At 44.5% G+C, this 22,166-nt stretch overlaps 1 protein-coding gene across 1 annotated transcript in view; it reads left to right on the top strand.

Annotated features, from left to right (window-relative positions):
* Positions 1-525: 525 nt before the first annotated feature.
* Positions 526-22,166, top strand: part of SERTM1 (serine rich and transmembrane domain containing 1) — a 30,241-nt gene continuing 8,600 nt past the window's right edge. The window contains exon 1 of the mRNA XM_060235169.1: positions 526-595. The gene's annotated coding sequence lies outside the window, so the exon portion shown is untranslated. The remainder of the gene's footprint in view (positions 596-22,166) is intronic.

Below are 22,166 nucleotides of genomic sequence, written 5' to 3'. Positions count from 1 at the left end.
GCAGAGGTGGCTTGTCATTGCCTTCCTCTGCACAGCAACCCCAATCTCCCATTCAAATGTTGCCCGCCATGGCTATTCTTCTTATGCACCTGAGATTTAAGGGCCAAGGATCAAGCAGGCTGAAGTCCTGGTAACTGTTTTTCCTGAAATCAATCCAAACTCCTGTTACACTTTAAAAGCCAAAATCCTCTTTTGAGGGATGAAGAGTTATTCTCAGTCGGGAGTGCGGCCCAGACAGGAGGAAATACACGAAGTTCGTCAACAGGGGGTTCAACAAAACAGCTCCACCAAAGGCGCGCAAGACTCCAGCGAGGCGGGGGGGAGGAGAGGCGCAGAGGCGAGGGGACGGGATTCGTGTCCAATTTAGGGCTGGAGGCGGTTGGTGATTGGACAGCGGCGGCCTCTCTCCTCCCCTGGAAGGCTCGGCGGCTCAGCCCCGCCCTTCAGGCTATTGGCAGCGCTCGGCTGTGGAGTGCGTTGCGGCTGTGTTGGTGCTTGGGGAGTAGCACAGAAGAGATCAAATCTGAGTTGGACTGGTGCTAGTCCCTTCCCATGTAGCCTCTCCCGGAGACAGCGGGACGTTCCCTCCGATCAGGTCAGTGAGCTTGCCGCCGCCTCCCTCGACTGGTTTCCCCCTTCCCTATCGCTCCGGATCCTTCTCCCTTTGCTTGCTTCTGCTCGAGGCAGTTTTTAAGCCTTGCAATCAGCTACAGCATCTCCCCAGGAAGCCCCGGGAACAGCTTGCAGAACGGTTGTGCGAACCTTGGTCCGAAAGAAAATTTATACTGAAGGAAGCGCCGTTCGAACTTATTTCGAGCGGTTTAGGGTTTGTAGCCGGGCCGCCAGGTCGTGTGTGTTTTACTCAGAAGTCTCACTGGGTTCGACAGGATTTACTTCCAAGTAACGTGTACAGAAGGTGTGAGAAATCGGATCTTGGGTTTGTTTTCAAAAGTGGAGAAGGTGGGGTGCTGTGTGTCACTGTGTGTATTGAGGCAGGGTTTTCTTGCATTGGGGAAGGGGTTGGTACTGCAAGTTTTAGGGAGGCTGTAAATCCTGTAGGGGTCTAGCTTTCAAGAACATCCAACATGGTCACTACTATTGACCCAGGTTGTAATTGCATCACATGTCATTCTGGAACCCCAACTGCTTCCTCCTGTTGAAGAGCAAAGCTCTTCACAGTTATAATAGTTTGCCCTCTGGCTGGTGTCTAGAGGGCAAAGAGTTCTGGCCACTATGTTTTTGTACCAGCTGCATCATGCACATGTTAGGGACCTATGCACATCTGACTGCCAGGTCTGTCTCCTTCAGTTGCCCAAACACAAAATAATCCAACTGCTGACCTGCATAGGGGGGGATTTTTTGGGGGGGGGGGGGGGGTTGTGTTAGTCTGGTGTGCCAAACCTGCCTTAGCATGAATCAGCCATCATAATGCATTACATTGGGCAGCGGATGAGTTAACGTTTTCACATTCTCGTCTGGAATGCTAGGAGTGACTCTCCAACATTCAGATTACTGTAGGTTCATTTTCTTAAAGTTCTGATTTTATGTAGGGATGATGTGAGAGAAAAGGCTAAATGGATCTGTGGCTGGCAGATTTCCTCCTAATTTCCTGAGACAGAAGTTTAAAGGCTGGCTCACACATGCCTGTGTGCCTCTCTGGAGGTTTGTAGCCATTTCTGGGTGTGGATTGCATCCATGTAAAAAAAAAGTACTGCATTTGAGGGGATGTCAGGTGGTAGGAAAACAGAATCTGCTCTGCTGAACTCTATGAGTGTGTTTCCCACAGCCTAGTGTCCCTTTTATGCTGCAGATTCAAGGTGCTGCCATGCATGTCTGAACTCAGCCCAAGTGTGGCTTCCCGTGAACTGTTGTGAGCAGCAGAGAAGTCCCTTTGGACAGCAGCTTAAATAGAACACAAAAGAGAATATTGCTCTCTACATGAAAAATATCTGGGTTGTTTTAATTTTTCAGCTGCGTTCTCTCATCAAGAGCATTTGATGTAGATCTGGCTAGAAAGGCCTCTGAAGTAGAACATTTGGTAGCTCCTGATGGTTATTTTATTCCTTCCTTGATTTTTTTTCTGAAAATGCTTCCTTATCTGCATTTGCACATGCAACATTTAACTTAAAATTGGGAGGGGGGATACTGTTCAAGCATTTAGACCCAGATCTGCTATATATATAGGAAGACTGGAATTCAGAAGAACAGAAGTGAGTAATACTTATAGTGGAATGCGAATTATTCAGAATAACAGCAGGTTTTCTATCCTGTGCCATGAAAACAACGTTTTGGTTTTCATTGATGACCTCCATTGTCAACATTCTTTTATGGTCAGCTTGCTGCTGGCAGTTATCTCAGTTACTGCACAGAGCATACGTCACCAGTGTATCACTGGGGCATAAGGTCAGTCTTTGAACAAATTGTATCAAAAGAAATTGCAACAGGCTTTTGGAAAGCTTGACATTAACAAAAAGGATGGAAATCTCTTGCCCTTTCTCATAGGGAATATGCTCCAAGTTTCTTGGTTGCCCTACTTTCTGCTTGTTAGTGTTGCATTATGTTGCAGGATACTCCTGCAGATATTTTGTACAACCAAGATTTAATACATAAGGTGGCCCCAGACTTCCTGTCCACACATTATTACTCTTCCAGGAGGTGGGGAAATTTGGTCAGTCCATTTGAATTAATGGTAAACTTTCAACAGCCATAGGTTAGTGGCAGAACACATGATGCTTTGCATTTACAAAGTTCCACCTTCAGTCCCAGGTATCATTGGTTAAAAGGATCTTAGATGACAGCTGGAAAAAGACTGTTTGCACGAGTCTCTGGAGAGACTCTGTCAGTCAAAGAAAACAAGGAAGCTTGGAATAACAGCAGTCTGGTTTTGTATATGGCTGCTTGATATGTTTATGGCCCCATGTATTGTGTAGTGCAGTGGTGAAAATATCCCTTTTCTCTTGACGAGCTTAGAGTGACATCCATTGTTTCCCCTTACATCCTATCTGTGAGGTAAGATTCAGGTGGGTAGCAGTGTCAGTCTGAAGCAATAGAACAAAGTTCTGAAGATATCTGATAAAGAAGTGTGCAGCACACAAAAGCTTATACCCAGAATTAAACTTTGTTGGTCTTAAAGGTACTACTGGACTCAGACTTTATTCCTGTGAGGTAAGTTAGAGCGAGGGATAATGATTGACCCAGGGCTATCTGCAGGAGTTTTTTGTAGCAGGAACTCCTTTGCACACACCCCTTGATGTAGCCAATCCTTCAAGAGCTTACAGTAATCCCTGTAACAAGAGCCCTGTAAACTGTTGGGGGATTGGCTACATCAGGGGTGTATGGTCTAATATGCAAAGGAGTTCCTGCTACCAAAAAAAGCCCTGGTCTGTGAACATTGAGGCTAGCTGAGGATTTGAAGCTCAGTCCTCTAGAGTCTGGAATTATGACCACTACATCTTCCTCCCCCCCCACTTTTTCTCTCTCTCCAGATAGCATGTGTTGTGGCACTGATGATGTAATATATTTAAACTCAGACCTCAAATTAGAAGGCTATAGAATAGGTTGCCCACTAGCCTTGCTTTCTGAAAGAGTATGCACTTTGCCAGTAAAAACTAACAATTTGCATTTAAAAAACCCATCTCATTGATGTTCTGTTACATTAGAGCATTCATCTGTCGTGCCAGCATGGTGTAGTGGTTAGTGTGTTGGACTAGGATCTGGGAGACCCAGGTTCAAATCCCTACTCTGCTAGGGAAGCTTGCTGGTTGACCTTGGGCCAGTCATACATTCTTTCAGCCCTGCCTGGCTCACTGGGTTATTGCAAAGATACGATATAAGAGAGGCGAGCTGCTTTGGGACTTCATTGGGGAGAAAGGTGGGATATAAATGAAGAAAAGAGAAGAAATCAGAATAATACAAAAATATAAAATGCTGTATACTGCGCCACAGCATTATGTGCAGTTCTGTTTTATTATAAGTTCATTGTAAAATAACAGATGCATTACAGAAGAATTTCACCTGTCAACAGAAAATTCAGTGCTATTTATTATTAAATTAGGGCAGAGCCTGAGCTACGTATGTGGAGAATTGTGTTCATGTTGTCTTGTGCTGGAAGAGATAGCGGGTATGAGGCAACCCCGGAGGTATCGTTAGTTGTTCCCTGCAAGACTGGCATGCAGTTGTGGCAGCAGGAGATCGTTTTAATTTCAGGATAACTGGAGTCAAGTTCAAATTTCTTGTTCAACCATTGGGCCATTACTATGCATAAGGACCAAATTACAGGCATTTAGACATGAACAAATATTCTCAAACAAAATTGGTAATTTGAAATACAAGTGAAATCAAATATTAATAGCACATCGCAGTTACAGATAACAAATTACTAAACCTGCATCCACGAGGACTGACCATAAAGAATAGTTACCTTTGCAGTCAGTGGCAGAAGAGAAGATGCATTCACTGCCACTGTGGACTTTTCAGTTTAAAGTAGTTATGAAAGGAAATCTCTCACTTAATACAGTAGCTAAGATATAATTGGTAGTTTTCTTTTTCTTTGTTGTATTTTTGTATTTGTGGGTATATGTGTGTGTGTGTGCACCTGGAAGTCACGGTGACCTCTGGTGACTGACCCCTACTGGGAGCCTGAAGGATATTCAGAGAGGTAGCTGAAAAAAGCCTGTCCCTATCCTCATGACTGCTGGCATTCCAAGGAGGTCTCCCATCCAAGTACTTGCTGGACCCTGCTTAGCTTCTGAGATCTGATGAGATCGGGCTTGCCTGGGCTATTCAGGTCAGGGCTAACTGGTAGTTTTCGTGTGTTCATATCCAACAAGAAAACCACATTTTTGGATAGAATAATAAGGATATAATCTACTATTATGATTTGTACCTGGACAACTCGTGTGGTGTAGAAGTCAGAGTTTTGAACAAGACCAGGAAGACCCAAGTTCAGATTTGTACACAGCAATGCAGCTTAATGTATGATTCTGTGAGTCTCTCTTTCAGCCTAACTTAGCTCCCAGTGTTGTTCTGGAAATAAATGGAAGGGGAATTATGCATACCACTCGTGGAGGTGGGGTGGGATAAAGATGGATAAATAGATCCATAGTTTGTAAGAACCCTGAAGAAAAGGACTTCCTTAATTTAAAAATAGGTATAAGATACGATATAAGAGAGGCGAGCTGCTTTGGGACTTCATTGGGGAGAAAGGTGGGATATAAATGAAGAAAAGAGCAGAAATCAGAATAATACAAAAATATAAAATGCTGTATACTGCGCCACAGCATTATGTGCAGTTTTATTTTATTATATGTTCACTGTAAAATAACAGATGCATTACAGAAGAATTTCACCTGTCAACAGAAAATTCAGTGCTGTTTATTATATTATATGGCAGAAATCTGACCTGGATGACCAGTCTCATCATATCTTGGTGGCTATGCAGGGTCAGCCCTTGTTAGTGCTTGAATGGGAGACCACCAGGGAAATCCAGGATTGCAGACATAGGCCGTGGCAAACCACCTCTGTTTGACTTTGAAAACCCTACAAGGCACCATAAATTGGCTGCAATTTGACAGCACTTTCCACTACCAGTTGGAAATCTTACATTTTTGAACATAGTCTAATCTTCTCTGAACTTTGTCTGGGGCAATTTCCAATAATTCCAGCCTGTGAGTTGGATCCTCTTTCACAGATTTCTAGGGTTTATAGTTGAGAAAAACTGGCCATTTGCTTAAAACAAAAGGTAGAACCTTCCACTATGATAATCCCAAGTCATTTCACATCTTTATATTTTATAGTACAAAGATGCTGATGTTTCTAGTTGGATAAAAAAGGTGGAATCAACAAAAGTGACCTTTAAACGTTATGCTGAACCTTCTCTGTTCTTTGAACTTGGACTATATGAAAACTGTCCAGTAGGTTGATACCTTTCTTCCATTGGAGGTTCATAAGAGCCTGGGAACTTTTCACGACTGAGCCCTGGACATAATTGACTAGACAGTTCCAGCTTCATGTGAAAAGGGAAAAAGGGATCTATATAAAGGACACATTTAAAGGATCTAAGTTATTGATCTGGAATACTGTCCTATGTCCATTTGTATTGAATACTGGTGTGCCAAGACCATTGTTTTAATTTTCTGATTATATATTATAATCCAATCTTAAAAATAAAGAGAATTTGCAAACATGGTAGTCCTTTTGACGTTCATGAAAATAAGGATCATGTCATCACTGCTGATGAGAGCAGAGATCTCCATTCCCAGGTCTGGAGAGGAATAAAATCAGTCATGTAGTAATATTTTTGATGGTTCATGTATATACAGATTGAATAAGAAAGGAATGAACATCCATCCCTCTCTGTAATCTTTGAGAAAGAACCTACTGTGTTGTGTCCTGCATTTCAGTCCTGAAATTACAACACAGCGGACGCTACGGAGGTGACCAGTGGAAGTCCACTGGTCCCCGGATGTAGCTCCGCAAATACGCTCCGCCAATCAAGATCTGTGGCGGGAAGTTTAACTGGCCAGGATTGGACCTGGCCAAGCTGAGGATTGTTCGGGGGTATGTATATAATCAGGACCCGGCCCGCATTGCCTTGCTTTGTGATGTACTCAGTAATAAAGCATGTTGCCTTCAACACGTCTCGTCACTCAGTACATTACAGTGGTGATGAGGATGGGATTCTAGCCAGGTAACTCCCCAAGTGGGACTTTGCTGACCTGGCCGGAGACGAGGAAGGCACGCATTCGAGGGAGACGGAAGCGTCCGCCGCCACCGCCATGGCTAACCCAAGTGGGACGATGGGCCACCTTGCAGAGTTCGACCCCGCCAACCCCGATAGGTAGGAGACCTACACAGAGCGGGTCGACTGCTACCTACGAGCGAACATGATTACAGACAACAGCTGTGAGAGAGACGTGCTCCTGAGTGTCTGCGGGGAGGCCACATTCGAGATCACAAAGGGTCTCTCGGCCCCTGCGAAGATCACGGAGAAAACGTACGAGGAGATAGTCAGACTCCTGACTGGGCACTTCTTGCCCCAGCCTTCCATCATCGCCCGCCGATTCCTCTTCCACAAGAGGGATCAAGGGGCAAGAGAGACAGCCGCCGTCTACCTGGCCGCCCTCCACCAAATCACAGGGAACTGCAGCTTCAACAAGCTAGAGGAAGCCCTGAGAGATCGCTTCGTCTGGGGCCTCTGAGACGAAAGACTGCAGCAAAAGCTCTTCGCAAAGGAAAAGCTTACCCTCCAACTTGCCTTCAACGAAGCCACTGTCACATCACGTCCTGCGGTGGAACCAGTTCCTCAACTCGTACACATATGCCCTGGTCCACCGCCCCGGCAAAGCTATGGGACACACAGACGCCCTCAGCTGCCTGCCGCTGCCATGGACCTGGATCCCACCCCCGCCCACCATGTGATGCTTATAGAGACTGTACCAGAGAGGCCCCTCCACGCCGCTGAGGTAGCTAGGGCCACGGGTAGAGACCGCATCCTTGCACGCGTTTTAGACTGGGTGGGAAGTGGGTGGCCCATGGGCAAACTGGACGCAGAATTCAGGGCATTCGCATCACGCAGAGAAGAACTGTCCAGGCACAAGGGGTGCCTTCTCTGGGGTAGCAGGGTGGTGATTCCCCCCCTCCATCGTGGAAGCAAGTGCTGGAAGCCCTACACAAAACACACCCAGGGACAGTGCGCATGAAGGCCCTGGCACGTAGCTATGTATGGTGGCCGGGGATGGACGAGGAGATAGAAGGGTGGGTTCGAAGGTACCAACCCTGCCAAGAGTCCCGACCTGATCCTCCCCTTTCCAGGGGATCCGGTATACGCAAAAAACTTTGCAAGCGGGCGCCGGGGTGGTTAGCCGCCCGAGTGCTGCAGGTCACCGGGTCCTGCTCCTATGAGGTCTCGTCGGAGGGGAGCCAGATCCTAAGGAGGCATATTGACCAGCTGCGCCATCGCACATTGCCGGAAGAACCAACAGCGATCGGGGGAGTACTAACAGCAACACCCCTGGAAGCTGCCCAGCCTATGCCAGCCACTCCGACTATGCGGGCGGAAGAGCACCACAGCAGAGGGAGCACCCTCCCCGCCCCGAGAGGAGATTCTGGAACAGCAACAGGCAACGGACAGCCCTTTTCCGGCATCACCCCACCACGAGGAACCAGCCACCCCGCCAGCCACGGCGACCTTTCCAACTCCCCAAATAACACCAAGGAGGTAGACCCGGGAACGCAGGGTGCCAGCCTACTTGAAAGACTTCGTGTCTTGAACTAGGGGGGGAGGAGTGTTGTGTCTTGCATTTCAGTCCTGAAATTACAACACATCGGATGCTACGGAGGTGACCAGTGGAAGTCCACTGGTCCCCGGATGTAGCTCCGCAAATATGCTCCGCCAATCAAGATCTGTGGTGGGAAGTTTAACTGGCCAGGATTGGACCTGGCCAGACTGAGGGTTGTTCCGGGGTATGTATATAATCGGGACCCGGCCCGCGTTGCCTTGCTTTGTGATGTACTTGCTAATAAAGCATGTTGCCTTCAACACGTCTCGTCACTCAGTACATTACATACTGGGTCTTTTAAAACACTCTTCAGGTTTGTTCTTTCCCAACAGGACTCTAAATTAATAAATGGAAGCATCTCTCCATATTCACTAAACCCAGTTACAGCTAAGGTATATCTCACATTATAAAGTCAGGAGCTTACGATATAACTGTAATGTGGCATACAAACATTGACACTTGAATCTTCAAATACCTAAGCAAAAGATGGTTCAAGATACAACAAAAAGCAGGTACATCCACACTACACTAAATAATGTGTTTTGCAACTGGATTTTTGCTACACAGTAAAAATCCAGTTGCAAAACACATTATTTAGTGTAGTGTGAATGCACCCAGTTTGTGGCAAAGCCAGTTTGTTTGTCTACCAGTATATCATGCAAGAGCAACCCATGGTTCTAACATACCTGGTGAATGTAACCCTTTGCAGTGGCAGGAGTCCACAATATAGTGCACAGATGCATTGAAGAGTGCATTTAAAAAAATCCCACAAGATCTTCTGCCCTTTTCCTGAGGCTGTGGTGGGCAGGCCAAGCAAGTGGCAACCTTTCAGATCTCATACAGAGCTTGTAAAAAGCTCTTGAAGCTGTGACATGTCCCTCTGCTTTCTGAGTAGTTTCAAGGCTCCCTCTAACTGAGCTGAGTCCTCAGCTCCGCAGCTAGAGCCAGTTCAAGGTATTTTGTTGCCCCATAAAAAAAAAAAAAAGATAGACCTACCCTCTCTTGGGCCTACACCACTGCTAGCCAGGTAAAGCGAAGACTTGGAGAGACAAGCCCAGCCAGTGAGACAGACCTGACAGGGTCTTGTCATCTCCTCTGCTGCTGATGGATGGGGGAGCAAGTCAATCCTCAGTGAAGCTTTGACACCCTGTGCCACCTCACCCAGTCACTTGGGTGGCTCACAGTAAGCAAAGTTACACTCTATGATGTCAAAGGACTTAGAAGGGCATAACCCTGTTTAGAAGTAGAAGAGTTGGTTACCCCACTTTTCTCTACCTCAAGGAATCTCAAAACGGCTTACAACCACCTCTCCTTTCTCTCCCCACAACAGTTACTTTGTGAGGTAGGTGGGGCTGAGAGTTTTTTGAGAGGCCTGTGATTGGCCCAAGGTCACCTAGCAGGCTTCATGTGGAGGAGTGAAGAATCAAACCCGGTTCTCCAGGTTAGAGTCTGCCTGTCTTAACCACTATACCACATGGTTTAGGACTGTACCGTTGGCTAGTGACCTTTCAGTAGTAGTGTCTAAAGTTCATGTAATGCAACAGCGAAGAGCCTGCCCCTTCTTGGGGGAAGGACATTGTTGATCATGAGCACAAATGTTGCCAGGCTGTGTGCTCTCTTTCTTGCTACTTGTACACAAATGAAGCTACCTTATATTGAATCAGACCATCTCCAGAATCTCAGGCAAAAGTCTTTCATATCACCTACTATCTGGTCCTTTTATCCGAAGATGCTGGGACCCTCTGCATGCCAAGCGGATGCTCTTCTACTGAGCCACAGCTCCCTCTTCTTGGAGAAGAGACAGTGCTGAACAATAAGGTTTCCCTATATATTACTGCATGTAAATTTCCACTGCTGCAAACTCTTACAGAAAGAGATAGTTGCATGCCAATAAGTTCTGTTTCCCTAGGGTTCTCTGTTGTGCTTCCTATGAGAAATAAGGGTTTAGAGGTCAATAGAAATAACAGGAAGCAAACAGAATGTCTGCCCTTTATGAATAACACATATTCATTATTAAAAGTACAGAACTGGGGCTGGAACCTAGTGGAGTTCTAGGGTATATACAGAAGTGAGTCACAGGAGGCAAAGAACTGCAAGCTGAAACCTGAACTGAGATGTGTTTGATGAGAGTAGTGGAGGTCAGCAGGTAGAAGAACAAAAAGTTAAAATATACAGCTGTTAACAACCCAAATAATAAGTGATCTTAAAAATCGATATTAATAAAACAGCAACAGGAATTTTAAAAACTCCATAGGCTTGCAGTTTCCAGGAGGGCATTTTTAATATGCTAACCAGATCTTGGAAGCTAAGCACAATTGGCTTTGGCTAGTATTTGGATGGAAGACCAACAAGGAATACCAGGGTTGTGACAACAGAGGCAGGCAATAGCAAACCACCTCTGAATATCTCTTGCCTTGAAAACCCCATGGGATTGCCATAAATCAGCTTTGGCTTCATGGCACTTTCCTCTACCACCACCATTTTTAATAGCCTCCTACAAATTCTGAGGTTTCCAGAGGGTATCTCTTCAGCAAGAGTTCTACTGGTTTGGTGCCACCATTTAAAAGGCTCTGCTTCATGTGACCATCAAGCTGATCTATGTCAAAGTAAACACATAGAGCAAACTACTTTTGGAAAGGAAAGAGACTATGCTGTTTGTGGAGATTGTCTGCTGCCAAACTGATTATCATGAATACCAGAAAATAACAAGGTCCAATATGTACATCGGATCTTCACAACATGGGTGAAGTGCAGTAGCTATGATTGCAAGCCTGAATGTGGATGCACTCATCAGGGAGTTATGATTGGGTGCAGTCCCTTGCCTTAATCACAGCTTTCTGTTGAGTGTGTTCTTTGGTGTAATGTGCAAGCTAGCCCTTAGTGGGTTACTTCTCAGAGCCTTATTCTCAAAGTGTGCTGTAGTCAATGCAATCAAACAAAAGAGCTTTATGCCGGGACAAGCCTTTATTTCTTTTTGTTGTTGTTGCAGATGCAGTGTGTTGAGTTACTTGAGGATTCTGTAGGAATTCTCACCTCAGCTGTGATTGAGAACCACTGTGCGGCACACAGTCCAGGGAAGAAATAATCAAATGTAGTGTAGTCTGTGAAAAGAATTTGCTGAAGGACCTCCTAGGGCCATGAGAAAGGATTGGGGCAGAATTGTAATCATTTATATTTGTCTCATTTGAAGAATAGCACACACCCATGCTCATCCTTTCCAGAAATCCCCCCCCCCCGAGAAATGTAAGAACAGCAGACAATCAGCTGGGGGGGGTCACCTCGCAGTGTTTGAGAAGCAGGCTGTGTATTGAGAAGTGTGTAGAGTTGCTTATAACTTCACATTTAGTTTGGTTTCTGGAATGATACATCAGTGTGTAATCAGTCCAGTTCCTCAAGAGAGGGTGTGGTTCATTTCCATTATCTTTGTTTTTTGGCACTGAACCCTAGAGTAATAAATGTAATCACAAAACTTGGATGCTAACACTGTCCTTGAAAGCAGTATTAGTTGCATTAGATAATTTTCTGTATTGCATTTGGATAGATTTCGAGGAAGAGTGATTCTGCGATAGCAGGGATGAAAGCAACATAATAAGGGATTCACATCCAATGCAAAAAAAGCTGTTTATCTAATGTAGTTCAGTCTAAGCAAGCTCCGAAGTGCAGCAGTGAAGCATTCAAAGGCTGTATCTTGTCTGTCTCTTTGGAAGAAACATTTTGTAAGCAAATTTTGTTCTTTCTTAAATAAGCATTGTCCAGAACTCCTGTCTACCTTGAGCCATTCTATCTATGCATGAGATCAAAGCCATCCCACACATTACAGAATAGCAAAGCAGGGTTTGCAGCTAACGTGCCATCCAAAGCAGAGCTACGACCTTCTAAGTCTACTGAAGTCAATGGGCTGAGAAAGGTTTTACGTTGCTTAGGATGGCAAAATCAGTATTCTGCATGTTAGTTCACTCTCCTACTCCTTATTATGTAACTACAAGAACTTTAAGATGGGCTTCCAGGGAATGTGTACCTTTCAAACAATCAGCCAAGGTTGGTGGAGTTGTGTAGTTCTCACTCAAGGTTGGGGATGTGTTGGATTCCTCAGTACAGGGGTCCAGCAAGTTCTGATGGATCTTGGTAGATATGAAAGGTCTTCTTAATATTAATAGCCAGGGCTTTTTTGGTAGAAAAAGCCCAGCAGGGACTCATATGCATATTAAGCCACACCCCTGACATCACCATTGTTTCACATAGCTTGATATGCAAATAAGTTCCTGCTGGGCTTTTTCTACAAAAAAAGCCCAGCAGGAATTTATTTGCATATCAAGCCACACCCCCTAATGCTAAACCAGCTGGAACTGCGTTCCTGTGCATTCCTGCTCAAATAAAGCCCTGTTAACAGCTATGCTATTTTGTAGGTATAACTGTAAACCACCAATTGATTCCATTTTTTACTGGAATGGGCTGGCATGAATCTCAGGAAGGTGGAGTTAACTCACATGTTGATGGAGACCAGCAGAGAAAGAAATGGTGGCTCCCTGCAGTTGAACCTGTGTCTGAAGCATGCTCTGGAGGTTCAGGAATGAGAGACTTTGCAAAGAGACATTACAATTGGACCGAGGCAGTGCGGCAATACTGATGTTACTAGATCTGTCGGCTGCATTTGATACAGTCGACCATCAGTTGCTGATCCACCGCCTCGCCGACATAGGGGTTGAGGGGCTGGCCCTACAATGGCTTTCCTCCTTCCTCATGGGTCGGGGACAGAGGGTGGCGATTGGGGGTGAGCGATCCCAGAGGCGCACACTTGATTGTGGTGTGCCCCAGGGAGCAGTTCTCTCCCCGATGTTATTCAACATCTATATGCGCCCCCTCGCCCAGATTGCCTGGAGATTTGGGCTGGGTTGCCATCAATATGCAGATGACACCCAGCTCTATCTACTAATGGACGGCCGGCCCGCCTCCGTCCCGGGGAACCTGGATCAGGCTTTGCGGGCTGTTGCAACGTGGCTTAGACTGAGTGGGCTGAAGTTAAATCCAGCGAAGACAGAGGTTCTCCATGTGGGTCGTGGCACTCTGGGGAAGGATATATTCCTCCCGGCCTTTGACGGGGTGCCGCTGAAGACGGCGCAGCGGGTAAAGAGCCTGGGTGTTTTACTGGAGCCTTCATTATCAATGGAGGCCCAGATAACAGCCACTGCCAAGTCAGCATTCTTCCACCTGAGGCGGGCGAGGCAGTTGGCCCCTTTCCTAGAGCATCGGGACCTAGCAATGGTGATCCATGCGACGGTCACCTCAAGACTGGACTACTGTAACGCTCTCTACATGGGGCCGCCTCTGTACCGGACCCGGGAGCTGCAGCTAGTGCAGAATGCGGCGGCCAGGCTGTTACTTGGTCTCACAAGATGGGAGCATATACGGCCAGGGCTGCGCGGACTGCACTGGCTGCCGATCGTATACCGGATCCAGTACAAAGTGCTGGTCATAACCTTTAAAGCCCTGTATGGCCAAGGACCAACCTACCTGAGGGACCGTCTCTTCCCATATGAGCCCCAGAGAGCACTGAGGTCAGTGGGAAAAAATAGACTGAATATCCCTGGGCCAAAAGAAGTTAAACTTCAAAGCACCCGCACACGGGCCTTTTCCGCTGCGGCCCCACAACTCTGGAACCAGCTCCCAGAGGAGGTGCGGGCCCTGCGGAACTTAGATCAGTTCCGCAGGGCCTGCAAGACCATCCTCTTTAAACAGGCGTTCACCAATGACCAAATTAATGTTTACCGCCAGATTAATAATGTTTACCGCCAGATTAATAATGTTTACCGCCAGATTAATAATGTTTACCGCCAGTATCAGATCTAGGAATGTTTTAATCATTGATTGGTTTTAATGTGAATTTAATATGAATTTATTGTTTTATTATTGTGTTGTTCACCTTAAATGTTGTTAGCCGCCCTGAGCCTGCTTCAGCGGGGGAGGGCGGGATACAAATAAAATTTTACATTACATTACAATTTTGCTCAGTCCTCAAGTTCACAGGATTGACTGCCATCCGTAGACCCTGAGATTGTCTTGTAGGACTACAGAGCACAGGTTTAGCAAAATGTGGAGGCTGTAAACTTCTGTATACTGTTAGGAGGCCATATCAGCGAAGGTGTTAGTCTCTGTGTCCCGTTTGTTGTCCTTCTAGTGTAACTGGCTGGCCACATGTGAAGCATGATGCTGCACTAAAAGTTCACTAGTCTGATCCAGCTGGGCTTTTCTTATATAAGACATTATGATCTGTCTCATGCAGAATTTACATTTTCTAAGTGATGCCTTACAAAAATGTTCTTTTCTCAGTTGCAAGAACAGAAGTTGTTGCTATAGATATTGTCTAGTTTTAAATGACTTGCACTTAATTTAGACTTTTTATTTATGCTTGAGCAAGTGAAAGATGACCAAGAGAAATGTCTGTTCAGAAGCTGTTCTGAATTTATTTCTATTTATTTTATTTAAAACTTTCCTATGCTGCCTTGCTATCTACATAGTCCCCGAAGTGGTGTACATGAAAAACTGAAATATTAAATATTTAATTTCAGCATTAAAACATTTAAGACATTTTTAAAGTGTTTAAGGTACAGTATATATAAAATATTTGAACATCAATAAAAAACATATAAACACACAACACACTAAGCAGGGTCAAGGAAGAGGGCCAGTAACAGTTATTGGGGGCATGCCAGACAAAACCAAAAAGTCTTCACCCACTTGCTGAGGACCACAATTGAGGAGGCAGACAAATCACCCGGGAAGGGAGTTCTAAAGTTTCTGCCCTGTGACTAAGAAGGACCGTACTCAAGTTTCCACTCATCAAGCCTCATCCAGCAGGGCACCCAAAGCAGAACCTCTGAAGATGACCTGAGTGGACTGCTAAATTCATATGGGAGAAGGAGGTCCTTCAGGTATGCTGTCTCCAAGCAATATAGAGCATTAAAGGTCAACACAAGCACCTTGAATTGAGACCAGAAGCAAATTGGGAGCCAGCGTAGATGGAACAAGACTGGAGTGATATAGTGCCTACAACCCAGACAGCATTCTGGCTGCAGCTTTCTATTGTAGCTTCCAGACTTCAAGGGCAGCCCCATGCAGCATGTATTGCACTAATATAATCTGGATATTACCAGGGCATTCACCACAGCAGCAAGATCTTTCCAGCCTTCAAAAGCTCATCCCTGGCAACTGCTACTACCTGTTTATCCAACAGGAGGTCTAGGTTCAGGAGTACCCCCAAGCTACAAACTTGCTCTTTTAGGGGGAATGCAACCCCATTCAAAACAGGAGATATCCCAGTTTTGGCCAAACCTCCCTCTCTACCACCAGTAGCTCTTCAATTTTGTTTGGATTAAGTCTCAGTGTGTTAATCCTCATCTGTCCCAAAACTATCTCCAGGCAGGGGTGGAATTCTAGCAGGAGCTCCTTTGCATATTAGGTCACACACCCCTGATGTAGCCAACTGTCCAAGAGCTTACAAAAAAGCTCTCGGAGGATTGGCTACATCAGGGGTGTGTGGCCTAATATGCAAAGGAGCTCCTGCTAGAATTCCACCCCTGCCTCCAGGTACCTGTTAATAGTTTCCACAGGGAGCAGAACTGTTTCATTCAGAAATCCCTGAAGTTGCCCAGCAATGACAGCTAGATATTTGCCATTAGATGTGCTGTAAAGAAATGATGGAAGGAATAATAGTGTAGTCTTTGTTCAGACATCCTAGTTTTCAGACAGAGCCATCTGTCAGTCTTTGGCGCATTTAAAAATCTTGAGTGACACTAGAAGATCTCTTTGTTTTCACCACCCAAGAAGATCAGAAAGAAACAAGAAACCAAAGGGCTTGTTGTGAAAGCAGGCCTGTTCAATTTGTGACTATCAATCTAAACCATCTATGAACACATAAAGCTGCCTCATACTGAGTCAGACCATTGGTTTATCAAGCTCAACAGAGTATTCTCTGATTGGCAGTGGCTCTCCAGTATTTCTGAGAGAGGTCTTTTGGCATTACCTATTTTCTTACAGTTGTAGCTGAAGATAGATCCAGGTGGGCAGCCATGTTGGTCTGAAGAAATAGGATAAAGTTAGAGTCCGCCTTGTAGCAGAAGCTTCTGGAAATTGCACCTGGACCCTTCTGCATGCAAAAGCAGATGTTCTGCCACTGAGCCATACCCCTGCCTATCATCAGTCCAAGGAGGCAGCAAAACCATAAGGTAGACCTGCCAGCAGCTGATGCTTCACAAGTTAGGCTGCCCTGCCTTAGAAGAATACTTCAAAACCAGACAGATTTGGAAGTAATAAGTCCAGAATGCCCTCCCCAAAAGTGGATCCTGTCCTTATCACCATACTTAGGTTGTTCTACCCCAGAGCCAGCAGCACAAAAAAGTTATTCTGCATGGACAAGGGTGGAAGGTTAGCCCCACAGTGTGGGAATCAGGAACAGCAATGCTGCAGCTTGCAATATTTTGCTTCTACACAGTGTTAAATAAGTGCTTCAGCCCTGGTTCTGTCTAGGATGGGAGTGCTTTGTCATTAAGGGAATTTGAAATATGGTGGAACAAAGGGAAGGAGTGGCAGACTTGTTTCTTCTCAGACTTTGTTTTTAGTGTTCATTCTGAATGCTGTGATAGCACAACAAGCATTAATCCCTTTTGAAAGAAGTGGTCATTAAACAAAAGACTTTATGAAATGGTGTGAGAAGTGTCACCATCACAAAGAACAGTCAAAAGATTAAATTGCAGCAAAATAAAACTCTCTCTCTCATGCATCGCCTTTTTTTTCCCCCTGTGCAACAGCACCAGTCGTTTCCAACTCTGGGGTGACATCGCATAATGATGTTTTCACGGCAGACTTTTGATTGGGTGGCTTACCATTGCCTTCCCCAGTCATCTACACTTTTCCCCCAGCAAGCTGGGTACTCATTTTACCGACCTCGGAAGGATGGAAGGCTGAGTCAACCTCAAGCCAGCTACCTGAACCCAGCTTCCACCGGAATTGAACTCAGTTTCGTGAGCGGAGAGTTTGACTGTGGTACTGCAGCTTTACCACTCTGTGCCATGGGGCTCTTTTCCCTTTATTACTCTCTCTAAATGGTACTTCTGCTAATGAAGAATTGCATTGCCCCAACACATCCAGTGCTGGGAAGAGCCTGGCAAAATAAATTCAGCCTCAAGCAAAATAAATTCAGCCTCAAAATAAATTCAGCCTCAAGACAGTGTAATGAGTGCAAGTTTATCTATTTATTAGGGTTTTTTTAAGTTGCTGCTCACCAAAAGGATTTTGTGGCAACTTACAACATTAAAATCATGCAAATAAGATAAAAACAATATAAAAACAAATAGTACAAAAATATTAAAGCTATTAAAATATGTGGCTACTACCATATCACTAATAAAAAATATCCCAAACATGTGGATCACCCTCCAAAGGCCAACCTAAACAATTCAGCCTTGCATGCCCTGTGGAAACTAAATAAGCCTGGCAGGGCATGGGTGTCATCTGAGAGTGCATTTCCACAGGAGAGGGGCCACAACTGAGAAGGCTTTTCCCCTGGTAATAGTTAACTGAGCTATTCTGGGGCCAGACACCTGCAAGAGGCCCATAGACAATGAATGAAGAGAGCAGGGGTATTGTAATGGTTCTGCTGCTGGTTATAAAGGGCCCTAAGTTCTTGGGTGTCTTTGGTACAGCTTGCAGGTACCTAAGAAACTCCAATAAAGCCTCTGCCATTGTACTTAGGCTGAGAAACAGAATCAAGAAAAGTATAGAGAGGAACCACAAGCAATGAAAATGAAAATGAATTTAAACCACTGCAACCATGGCTATCTGAAAGAGCACTCAATTTACTGCAGTATGTAGAGCTGAGATTGCTGTGATCTCATCAGAAGCCTGCATCAGTCTGCTTTCTGGGACTCTGTCTGGCTCTTAAATGCCACTCATCTTCTCTAGTTCTATTAGTGTCAGGAAAGGGGATTAATCTACATTATTTGAAACATTTCATTGATAAATAGACACTTAGAGGGATAAATAGACACTTAGAGGGATGCTATTCCAGGGATGAGAAAGAAATGAGGATGAGAAAAGACAAATTTCCAGTACTGTTACCAACTATGATGGTTTCTCGATTTTCAAAATTTAATTATGTGCAACCATCACCATCAGCAAATGTGAGGGTTTACAGAGTACAAGCCCCTGCCCCAAGAAGCTTACATACTATCCTTTGGTACAAGGGAGAAAACAAAAGAAAGGGCAGGGAAGCAGAGGTAAACAAGGGGGGGAAATTGTGTTCATTCCTGTTATAGGTGGTCTGGCTTATTTTCAGCTGGAAAGGAGGTCTAAAAGGACATACCAAACACATCTTATTAAAGTGGAAGACCAGTTAAAAAGATGAGGAACATATTAATTGGCTTCCTCAGTGTACATGCTTGAAACTGGGACTATTCTCTTTCCCAATGCAGCTGTTTTCCAGGTTCTAAAACTGAAAAGTACCTAAGGATTGAACTGCACTTCACTCATAACACTATGAACTCTAGAGAGAAAATTTGCAGTTTGTTCTTTTTTGTTTTTGTTTTTCCTCCATCCTACAATGTTAAGATTTGGGAGTTTCCTAGGGTACTGAGCTAGGAGCAGGGAGCACATAATTAGCTCTGTGAAATTCACAGCTGCAAAACATGGTGATGACCACCGGCTTAGATGGAATATTTTAAACAGATAAATTCATGAAAGATGAGGGGTGGGGTATCTGTTAATGGCTATTAATGGTAATCTTCATGTATGGAGGCAAATATCCTTTAATGTAACTGGTACTAGGAACAAAGCACTCATCTCTTTATGAGCTTCCAGACATCCTTGCTGGCTCATGCTGGAAACAGAATTTTGGACTAGATGAATGTTAGTCTGATCCAGAACCTTATTTAAAAAAAAAAACACAGCAGGAAAGAAAGAGTGGGGTATAGAAACAACTTCAGAAACTGAGGATGGATTTGGACTTGATCTCACATGGTGGTGTGCTGGAATCACAAGGGAGTGACAAAGAAAAGTTTTGAGATATAGGTTGATGGCCAGAAGACAATGCAGAAGACAATACATACACTAGCGTAGTGTAGGGAGTAAGAGAATGAGGTGTGGTCTGGGAATCACTGGTTCAGATCTTGCCTCTGCCACAAACTCAACTGGTGCTGGAGAGCAAGCATTGCCACTGTGTACTCCTGGAGCAGAGTTAACCCCTGAAGAACCAATCCAAAAGTATATGAAAATATTTCCAATAGTTTTTATTAATTTGTTCAGAGTGACTCACATTGACCAAAAGGGTATAGAAAAATTCTTCAGTGTCAAAAATTAATTTCTTCAAGGGAATGAAGCTGACAGGCAAAATCGGCCTATTTCACTGTAGACTTTATCTGAACCATTGCTTATTCGATTTATGATGCAACTTCCACTCTCAAATAACGTCTCATTCTAACACTGGAACAAATTAATAAAAACTATTGGAAATATTTTCATATACTTTTGGATTGGTTCTTCAAGGGTTAACTCTGCTACAGGAGTCAGTGGTACACGGTGCCAACACTTGCTCTCCAGCTCCACATCCCGTGTGACTCTCTCTCTGGTTGCACAAACTCAACTGGGGGCTTAGGCAAGCCATTCTTAGACAAATAAACAGAGAGAGACCTGCAATATGGGGATAATAATACTGCTGTACTTTATGGAGTTCTTATAATGTGAAGTGCTTTGAACACTGGAAGTTCTATAAATGTGTTACTGAAGTATTCATGACTTTTTTAAAAAGAAAAACCAAGTCAGTAAGAATTGCCTTGTGCAGTTCAGTAAAGGAAATGTGTGCACACAAGTAGAAGCCTGTGTCCATTTTGCCGCAATAAGCACAAATCAGATGAGCACTGGGATGTGCATCCGTGGGTGGGGGCCTCTGCATTGCTTTGTGAGATGTGTAATCAAACGCACATCCCTACTATCTTCTAAAATAGGGTTGCCAAGTTCCCCTCAGCTACTCATGGGGATGGGATGGTAGTAGGGTTGCCAGATCCAAGTTTGCAAACTCCTGGAGATTTGGGAATGGAGCCTGGGGAGGACAGGGATCTCAGTGGGGTACAATGTCACAGAGTCCACCCCCTGCCCCAAACAACCATTCTTTCTAGGAAAAATTGATCTCCATAGTCTGGAGATGAGATGTAATTCCAGGAGATCCCCAGGTCCACCTAGAGGCTGGCATCTCTAAAACAACCACTCACATAATTCCACACCATCCTCTATACGACAGCTCTTCAAGTACTTGAAGATGGTGATCATATCACCTCTCAGCCGTCTCCTCTCCAGGCTAAACATCCCCAGCTCCTTCAGCCTTTCCTCACAGGACTTGGTCTCCAGACCCCTCACCATCTTCGTGGCACTCCTCTGGACTCATTCTAGCTTGTCTATATCCTTAAAATGTGGTTGCCCAAAACTGAACACAATACTCCAGGTGAGGTCTTACCAGAGCAGAGTAAAGCGATACAATCACATCACATGATCTGGACACTATACTTCTATTGATACAGCTCAAAATTGCATTTGCCTTTTTAGCCACCGCATCACACTGTTGACTCATGTTCAGTGTATGATCCACTAAGACCCCTAGATCCTTTTCGCACATACTACTGCTAAGACAAGTCTCCCCCATCCTATATCCATGCATTGGATTTTTCCTACCTGAATGCAGAACTTTACATTTATCCCCGTTAAAATTAATTTTATTGATTTTAGCCCAGTTTTCCAGCCTGTCAAGGTCATCCTGTTTCTGTCTCCTTCTGTGTTTGCAACCCCTCCCAATTTACTATCATCTGCAAATTTAATAAGCATTCCCTCTATTCCTTCATTCAAATCATTGATAAAGATGTTGAACAAAACAGGTCCCAGGACAGATCCTTGAGGCACTCCACTTGTCACTCCTCTCCAAGAGGATGAGGAACCATTCACAAACACTCTTTGGGTGCGATCTGTCAACCAGTTACAGATCCCCCTAATGGTAACAGAATCCAAACCACATTTTACCATCTTGTCAACAAGGATAGTATGAGGAACCTTATCAAAAGCCTTACTGAAATCATGATAAATGATGTCTACAGCATTCCCCTGATCCATCAAGGTAGTCACTTTCTCAAAAAAAGAGATCAGGTTAGTCTGACATGAGTTGTTCTTGAGAAAACCATGCTGGCTCTTAGTAATCACATCCATGTTCCAGGACCGACTGTTTGATGATTTGTTCTAAAACCTTTCCAGGTATAGACGTCAAACTGATGGGTCGGTAGTTACCAGGATCATCTTTTTTCCCCTTCTTGAAGATGGGGACAACATTCGCCTGCCTCCAATCTTCCGGCACCTCTCCTGTTCTCCAAGAATTCTCAAAAATAATAGCCAGAGGCTCAGAAATTGCATCCGCAAGCTCTTTTAAAACCCTTGGATGCAATTCATCTGGTCCTGAGGACTTCGTTTCATTTAAAGAAACTAGGTGTTTATGTACTACCCCTATGCTGATCCTAGCTTGGAACTTCTTTATATGTTCTATTTTTGCCATGTTGAGCACCGTTTCCCTCAGAAGAGAAGAAGGAAAAGTAGGAATTGAGCAGTTCCGCCCTCTCTTCATTACCCATTACAATTTCACTTCCTTGCCCTCGCAATGGGCCCACCATGTCCTTGCTCTTTTTCTTGCTCTGAACATAAGAAAAGAATCCTTTTTTGTTGTTTTTAGCATCTTTGGCCAGCCTAAGCTCATACTGAGCTTTAGCTTTCCTAACTTTTTCTCTACAAGCACTGGTGATTTGTTTAAATTTATCCTTGGTTATAAGGCCCTCCTTCCAATTCCTAAAGGAGACTTTTTTATTT

This window comes from Heteronotia binoei, chromosome 3, assembly GCF_032191835.1.
Source record: "Heteronotia binoei isolate CCM8104 ecotype False Entrance Well chromosome 3, APGP_CSIRO_Hbin_v1, whole genome shotgun sequence".
Classification (NCBI taxonomy): Eukaryota; Metazoa; Chordata; class Lepidosauria; order Squamata; family Gekkonidae; genus Heteronotia; species Heteronotia binoei.
The sequence above is the reverse complement of the archived record's forward strand: the minus strand, read 5'-3'. Positions and strand labels throughout refer to the sequence as shown.